Here is a 9,308-nt window from a genome sequence, read left to right as displayed (position 1 = left end):
ATTTTTATTCCTCCTTTTCCCCTTTCTGTTGTTTCATTTAACCCCTTCGCTGCTTCTGTTGGCCAAAGCCGTCGCGAGCACTACCTCCATAGTGCTGCGCACGTCCGTTGACCGACGCGGCCCTGACCACCTAATTAAACCATCGCAACGCGGCGGAATTCATGCCACGGTTAAGCAGTTAATGAGGGGGGTGTGTTACATTCTGTTACCATATTATTTGTCCTATATCTTTAACAAATATGAGCTCATGCTTTAGATTACGTGGCATGCGCTTTGTATACTTTCTTATGTGTTCCATGTTCCATGTAGAGTGTCAGTTTGTAGATTCCAGTTGGGTTTCAGTTGCATCCGGAGCCAAATCTGGAGAGATGTATTTTGCCGTGCTGTGATTAATAAACCAATTATCAAGCTTAAGGATTTCAGTGGATTATTACACACCCTTTCACCCTATCCATCCGTACACTCATCCATCCACTCTTCCACCCATCCATCCCTTCAGTCATCCATCCAGCCCTTTACCTATCCAGCCATGCTTTCACTTACTCATTCATCCACCCAGTCACTCATCCTTCCACCCATTCACCCTTTCAGTCATCCATCGACCCTTTCTCTCTCTCCATCCCCCTTTCACTTTGCCATCCATCCTTCCATCCACCCACCCAGACACACTACTTATCCACTCATTAATCCATCTGTTAAACCTATCACTCATCCATCCTTCACTCATCCATCCTTTCGCTCATCCATCCACCCTTTCACTCTTTCACTCAGTTCAGTTCAGTTCAAATACCTTTATTCGGCACTTCAAAAGATACCATAAAAGATAAACATACATTCTTTAAAAACATTATTTAAAAAAGACAAGTTAAAAAGACATTTAATATAAAAGTCCTAAAATGGGGCGACACGCTCGTTAATAGGGTTTACCAGAGTCTGGGGCTAGGTTACAGATTAATAGAGTCCACTGCTTCTCGTGTGTTCCTTAGTCTCATTGCCATCTTGATGAAGCTTATTATACATATTAAGGTGTGGGGATCTGAAGCTTCTTGCAAAAAAAGTAAAGCTGCTTTCGCCTGTCCCAGCTTCTTTTTTTTCAGAATCCCTACTAAAAACCTACGCCTGGGGACTGAATAAAAGGAGCATAATAAAACAAAATGAAGGGTATCCTGCGGAGACCTAGTGTCGCAGCCGCAGGTACCCTTCAACTCCACTGATCTTGTAAAACCCGAGGAGACGGCGAGTAGATGGTGTAGGAGATTTAGTCTGAAGCGAGTCATGTAAAATCTTTCCTGCGCATTATACATCACCGACAGGTATGGTTCCATTCTACATGATTTTTTCAGCAGGCAATGCGCCATAACGGACGATTTCCCCTTTTCCTTAAGAGCCCTTTTCGATGACATCCAGTCAGAAAAAAGTTTTTTGACCTCAGTCCTATTCTGGTTAGTCATGGACTCAGGGTCCGAAAAGGAGTTCTTGCAGCCAATTGTTTCCAAGGAGTCTTTTACGTACTTTAACCACGGGATCTGTCCCACTCTGTCCCGGCTCATACAGTCTTTAATGATTTGTCTACTAAAGTTAGCCTCTGGGTTGATCCAGATTTTGATCCAAGCCAGAAGCGGTCTAATCATTATTCTGTCTTCAATGTATGATTCCCCTAGTTCGTTATGTGTGATGTACGAAGGGGTGCACTGGGGAACCTTTAATAACCTTTTGAAGAACTTATTTTCCTCTGCTTGGATCTGACACACGTGGTTGATCTTAAAACCCCATAATTCAGCCCCGTAAGATGCTTTGGAACAAACAATTGATCGATACAGGTTAAGTATCTGCTCCGGCGACCATCTGCCAAGTCTCCTCCCGTAGGCCATAATGGCACCCGTTGATGCCACCAGTTTCGCTGCGTGTTTTTCAATGAGACCTTTGAATTCCAATTTCTCATCAAAAAGGACTCCTAGGTAGGAAAAAGACTTTACCCTTCCCAGCCTATGGGACCCTATCTTGTGTGCAAAGTCCCTTTTGGTGCTTGAGCCTATTGACATGACGTACGATCTATCCATCCTTTTGTCCATGTACCCACCTTTTCACTCACTCATCCAGCCTTACAGCCACCCTTTCACTCATCCGTCCATCCATTCACCCTTTCACTTATTCATTTATCAATCCATCCATTATTTTGCTCATCTATTCACCCATTCACTCACCCATCATCTACCCTTCCACTCATCCATCCATCATTTCACTCATCCATCCTGCCATCCACCCATCCCTTCACTCACTCCCTCACCTTTTCACATTAATTATGAGCTGAGCCTTTGTCTGCAGAGTTGCAGACAGAAGAGACCCATCAAGAACTCCACCCTCGTTGTAGTTCCTAAAGCAAGGGGTGAGGTGGGTTCACTATGCTCCTGCACATAGGCAATTTGAAAAAGTGGAAGTCATAAGTCATGCATGATACACTGTGCCAGGACGTGAGGCGACTGTGACATGGTGTTGTTTCCAGAGCTTTAAGTGGGATGAAAAAACTAGGGGGGTCTCTCCAAAGGGGGTGTTCAATAAATTAACGGCGTGGCTTAAAGCACCTAATCAAAACATCTGTGCTTAGTATAATGTGCCACCCGACTGGTATTTTTGTTGCTTCTTTCATTGCATCCAGATACATAATACAACAAGTAACGTTTCACCTAGAACAAGTAACGTTACACCTACAACAAGCCATAACTTTTGGCTTTGTCAATGGTTGTTAGTTGCATAACATTAAAAAAGCAGCAACCATGGCTTCCTTAATTATAATATTGAAAATGCATCAGTTCTAAAATGATACTACTCGGAAAGAACTATAATCCTTTCCTGGGAACTTTTTTCACTGCCTTCTTTTGATCAACTGGATTCTCACGTAGCAACAACATGTGCGTTTTTGCACTTCCGTGTGACAAAATGCCCTGCCCTAGACCAAGGCTGGCGGAGGCCACCACATGCTGTACCAGCCCAGACTGACCCATTGTCATTCTGTATGTGGCAATCATCAGCCCCACACAGAACGACAATGGGCGGAGTGGGGCTGCTCTTGTGGTCAGACGAGTGCGAGGCGGCCCCATCAGGGAGCAGAGGCCTCTAGCAGGGGAACAGCTCTGCTCCATGAAGGGCCCCAAATTACGGACAAAAGGCATCCGTAAAAGAGATCCTCACGGACAACAGACGTGAGGTCCAAATTACGGACAGTCCGTGAAATTTAGGGATGGTTGGTCACCCTAACTGGAAAGGATGTGAATTACCACATTTGTTTCGCCCAGGTTACGGCGTATACAGCCTAGCATGCACCATGTGAAGGCTACATAGTGGCAGTGTATGTTTGGAGCAAGTACTGGCAAAGAGAATAGGTACGCTCCAGCATTCTTTTATTAACCACATCGCTGCGGCGGCTATTCCGCCGCAGCGCTAAGGGGGCGGGGGGTCGTGCGGCGGGCGCATGCTGGTGACGGAACCGCTCCGTCACCAGCCGCGGTTGAGCTGTGCTCATGACGAAGCGGTTCCGTCATGGCCCCGCCCGCTCAATAGAACGCGCCGCGCAGGCGCGAAATCAGCGCCGCGCAGGCGCGTCGGGTGGGCCATGACGGAACCGCTCCGTCATCAGCACAGCGCCACCGCGGCTGATGATGGAGCGGTTTTGTCATCAGCATGGAACCGGTTATCAAGACACTACATCTCCTGCCTTGTTAAATAAAAAGTCACAACTTTAAAAAATAGAAAAATGCATAAATAAATATATGAACAAAATACATTAATAAATATATAGATACACAAGCATTTACAATTCTAGCGTTGTGGTACCTGAGTCACATGTCATGAGCAGGTCACTGGGAACTGGCAGTCGAAGTGTCAGTGAGCTGCACAGGTGAGGTGGAATTATCAGCAGATACAGAGTAATCAACAGTCTTCCTAGACCCAGTCTCTACATTGACTTCGATGTTTGGTGAGTGATGGGCCACATGTAAAAAATTAGAGGAATCTCTCATAAGGTACTTCCCAGGACGCTGGGCAGTCACCATGTGTTCTTTGGTGTTGGTGACATTAAAAGGTTCAACCCCAAAAGAATCATCAGATTTCCTTCTACTGTAATGTCTAACAAGCACTCAATCTCCTCTTGTAAAAGTGATGTCCTATGCATGAGGTCGCCAGTCAGCAGATGTTCACATCTTCTGTTTGCGACCAACATCCATATTGTGAATGTCTTCCCCATGCCTCCGGGCATTCGTTGCGCTTTAAAAGTTTTATTTTCATTTAATTTTTATTCTTAGGTATGAGGTTGGTCCATTTGGGTAGCTTGGTTGTCCTGGCTCTTCCAAACATGAGAGTTGCTGGGCTTTCCCCGGTGGTTGAGTGAGTGTACAAACGGTAAGCCTGAAGAGTAGTGTTTAAAACCACTTTGAGGTAGAGCTTCTTCACTCAACAGCTTTCATTAGAGTTCTCCTGAACTGTTCTACCAGGCCAATGGCCTGAGTCAAAGAAGAGTATATTTTTGCTGCTTTATATAGTGGTAATTTTGAAAGTCTTTAAATTCTTGGCTATTGAATGGTGGGCCTTTGTCAGACTTCAGAACTGCAGGTACACCCTATGTCGCAAAGATACCTAATTTGTGAATGACCTTTTCATATGTTGTGGATGAACGGTCTTCCACCAATGGATAAAGGGAGTATTCATCAACAATGACTAGAAGATGAAGTCCATTTTCCAGGGTATTTTCAGATCACAACCCGGTTTGTTTTTGCTTCTCACCCGATCTACAGTGGGACAAACTGGATAGCCCTAGGTTTACTTTCCTGCTGCATTTACTGATGCCTATGCCGCGTTTTCCTCCGTGAGTAGTCGCCCTGGGGTTCTACCATGACGCGTGTCTGATTAAAACCACGCTCCCTATCTTGCCGCTGCCGTTTTGCACTACTAAGAATCGGCAAGTGATTTATAATTAGCACTTTCTCCGAAGCTACTGAAAATAATCAACTCAGGCTAATGTATTGGTGAAGAGTTACCAGCCTGATATTTCACATTGAAGTTCAAGCAAAAGACATGTAGTGGTACATGTGCTTATGAGTAGGATAGGAACCCCATACACACTGAAGAGAACAACTGGACAATACTCTTATTGGATACATAAGGACTGAGTTACCTTGGAGTGGAAATTCATGTCCATTTCATCCCGTGAAGGGGTCATCAACGAGATCCCTTGCCCCGTCCTATCTGTCCTGAAGAAGACTCGCATGGCCCAGGCATAACCCACCGCAAGGCCGCAAGACGAGTCGAAACGTCGACACCTACTAAAAAACCTGGACCACTAATGTTACCCCCCTCTATTAGTGCAGACATTTATACATCTCATGTCTTATGAATAGCATTAAGGACTGCATATTGACTTATTGAAGTGGCCAGGATATATTGTTCCGGCATTTATTGGCTGGTGTTTTTTCTGAATCATTGAGAATAATTTTTATATACTCTGTGTGATTTCTTTTCCTTTTATCTTATCACGATCACGCTCTTTTGACACTTCTTTTTTCTTTACTGCACGCTCTTGATACGGGGCATTATATATAAAATGTACATAATACTGTGAATTGGCTTTTCATTATGACAATAGATTAAAATATTGCATATATTTGGAGCTTGTTGCTGTTGCCTATTTTCTGCTCTTCATTAATTGAGTAAGGTTCGTTAATATAACATAAGCCTCTAATTATTTAAATTTTGACCTATTGCTTTCATAAATAGATTGGTCTCGGACCATTGTTTGTTTATATTAGCATTTACTGATGAACACTGAATATATGCAGTCTAGCTCAATTTTGCTTAGGGATTTTTTTTTCCAATAATAGAGGATTGGCTTCCCCTACACTAGTATGGGACACTATGAAAGCATATGCCCGAGCCATAACATTACAATATGTGATTAAACAAAACAGAGCTCTTACAGAACAAACAAACACTCTCCAGCAAACTGTTCGCCAACTTGAGATACAGCATGCCCTAAAAATTACTCAGGATGCTAGAGATGAACACCAAATATTTTGCCAGTTGCTAGAATTGGGATCTCGGGCTGAACATAGACTGAAAGAACAGGTAGCGGCTAGGATTATAAAATATAGACAACTGCAATATGAATATGGGGAAAGGGTCCTAGCACATCAAATTGCAGAAAAACAAACTAAGGGTAAAATTCAGGCCATTCAGGGGTTGGATGGTAAGCTCCATACCAAATCTAAACTTATTCTAGAACAATTTTCCGGGTTTTATAGTAAGCTGTACAGCTAGTTGCAGAAGTTTGATCAGGTTAAGTGCCGGGATTATATTTAACAGTGTCATCTACCTTCTCTTGAAGAGAAGAAGGCATATTATTTACAGACAGAAATTTCAAGTCTGGAAATTGAAGCTGCATTAATGGCCCTATCCTCAGGCAAGGCTGCTGGAGAGGATGTGCTCCCGATTGAGTTTTATAAGACGTTCGGGGAGATATTGAGGGTGGAATTCCACCACGTGGTGCTATATATTCAGGCAGGAAGGACTATTTTGGAAAGCTGAAACACAACTAATATTGTAGTTTAAAAAAAAACTAAGGACAAACTTGCTGACGACTTGAACTCTTATAGACCCATTTTGCTGATTAATGCAGACACTAAATGTTTTGCCAAATTTTTGCCTCCTCTTCCATTGATTTCAGGTCTAGTATCTCCACAACAACATGGATTTTTCCCAGGTAGAGATACTACAGAGCATACTAACACAGCTATTACAGCATTTGATATCACTGGAAAATGCAATATGAATGTGGGCAGAGAAGGCATTTAACCAGGTGGTCTTCGATTGCAAATGGGTCACGCTTCCTGCTTTTGGCATAGGCGCTGAATTCGTTCAAATGATCCAGGCACTATACATATGCCCACATGCTGATTTGCGTATGCTGGGAGCTATTCTAAGCTGTTTAGTATTCATTGTGGGACAAGACAGGGGTGTCCACTCTCACCCCTCCTCTTTGCGCTCTACATTGAATCTTATTTTTAATCTCTTCTGAGAAACACAGATATTTAACCATGGGTCTTTGCCGATCAGTAGCTTAAACTCAAAGTTTATGCTGACGATGTGGCAGTCTTTTCTCCCAACCCTGCCTCAGTGGTTACTCAGATTTTTCATGCAGCTAGTACTTTTGGGGAGTTCTCTGGCTATAAAATACATTTAGGTAAAATGCAGGTTCTTATGAATTATAAGGCCAACTCTCCAATTCAGGGGGTCACTACCTTAATGGTTTATTTAGGCATTGGTTTTTTTATTATTAGGTCACCAGTCCCCTAGGGTAGCATGGCACGAGCGGGTAGGCATCCGAAAGCACATGTGTTAAGCGATCATGCAGCACACACTCACACTGAGACAGAAACCTGGGCACGCAATAAATGACTCCACTCCAGAGCTTGTATAAAAACAAGTGATTTGTATTAAGATAAATAATTAAATAGAGCAGGATCAGGGAAATCATAAATTCATTTAAAATACATGTGTCTCAAGACTTGCAATCAATATTGGATGAATAAATATCCGTTCTGCAATAAATATTAAATATTGGATCAATAAATAGTTAAATACATTTTTAGTGGGACACAGGCCCGACCTACGCCTTGCTTCTTGGTCAGTACCTGAAAGGAATACATCTCAAAGTCATAAGAACAACACTGCATTAAGCATCAATATCAATTTCCTCAGGTAAACAAAGGGACAGTTCCATAACAGAAACATCTCCCCGCTGTAGGAATAAACAATTCGTTAAGTGTAGTTCAAACATTTCCTTAAATATGAAACATTTCATTTGCCACAAAAGTATGTGGACGTAACTCTCCTCCTGTAATAGGAATTAAACATTTCATTAAGAATAATTATTCCATATAACAAGGTTGGGCATCCCTTTGGGAGAACTTCTCATTGGGCCCAGCTAACCATTGCATTAGCCAGCACTAACTAGGAGAAAACATTGCAATCTAGGTAACCATCCCCTTGTGCAGGTTTAACTGTATCAGGGCTACACCAACATTCCATCAGGGAAGTAGAAATCCCTACATTGAGCAGGTGTAAGTAGATCTCTGTTATAGCAGGGGTATGAGACCCTTCCCTGGGCAGGAGTAAACATTGCCTCAAATGAGGTCAACACCTTTCATTAGGCATAAAGTATTCCTTTAGGCATCACACACCATCCTATTACCTGATGCCTGAACAGGCAGGACCTTCCCCCTATTAATCAGGAGCTTACAGGTAAAACATTTCCTGCAATAGAGATAATCAGTTTAGCAGAAGTAAAACACTTCACTGAGGGTAAAACATTTCATTAACCATTTCCTTAGGCAGGAATGAAACTCCTATGGCAGGAATAAAAACACGCCACTGCGGATAAAACATCTCATTAGGCAGTGTAACTATATCCTTATAGCATTAACGTTCCCCTACTCAGCAATCAACAGTTAACAACTCTTCAAGGCAGAGATAACCATTTTTAACAGGCAAGCCTGAGCTTAGAAGACTTGGTTTATGCATGTAAAACCTTTTAGTAAATGTAAACATTTCTTTAAAGCAAGGAGCACCTCACTCCATAACTGTGGACATGTGCTCCACCTTTCAACCAACATGAATAAATGTTTCATTAGTCAGCAGACAAAGTTCATTATGCAGCTGTTGGCATTTCCACCCCCAGGCCAGGATCAACATTCTAATTCCTACATTAAGCAGGCATAAACCTCTCAGCACCCAAGAGTAATCCTGTAAATAAGTAGAGGTTATAACACTGGGGCAGGGGTGTAATAAAACTTCTATAGTTCAGAATAATCCTGGTTCCAAGCAGGAATAACCACTTCAAAACTCTTCCCCAATCATAGGTAACATCCCCCTAATCAGGAGTAAACATTACAGGGAAGGAATCAGGCATAGGCATTTCATTAAGTAACTTATAAATAGAACATTACTCATTGCTAAAGAGCAACATCTCATTAAGCAAGCACAAACCTTGCTTTAGATTAGTAAAACATTTCTGTTAATTAAGGTGAACATTTCAATAAGCAATTCAGTAAAGCATTCTCAATGAGCATTTTACTATGCCTTGGACTCCCCTATGCAGGGCTAAGCCATCGCAGGTGAACTCAGTATGTCTTTAGGCCTACGCCGGAACCAGGGCCCAAACAGTTAATGAATGGCAAGCCTGTCCTCAGGCATAAACAGTAACTTAATGGCCTCCACGTCACTAGAGGCACATAGGGGCCAACAGGTGGGCACTTAAGGTC

The sequence above is a fragment of the Lissotriton helveticus genome, chromosome 8 (genome assembly GCF_964261635.1).
Source record: "Lissotriton helveticus chromosome 8, aLisHel1.1, whole genome shotgun sequence".
In the NCBI taxonomy this organism is placed as follows: Eukaryota; Metazoa; Chordata; class Amphibia; order Caudata; family Salamandridae; genus Lissotriton; species Lissotriton helveticus.
The sequence above is the reverse complement of the archived record's forward strand: the minus strand, read 5'-3'. Positions refer to the sequence as shown.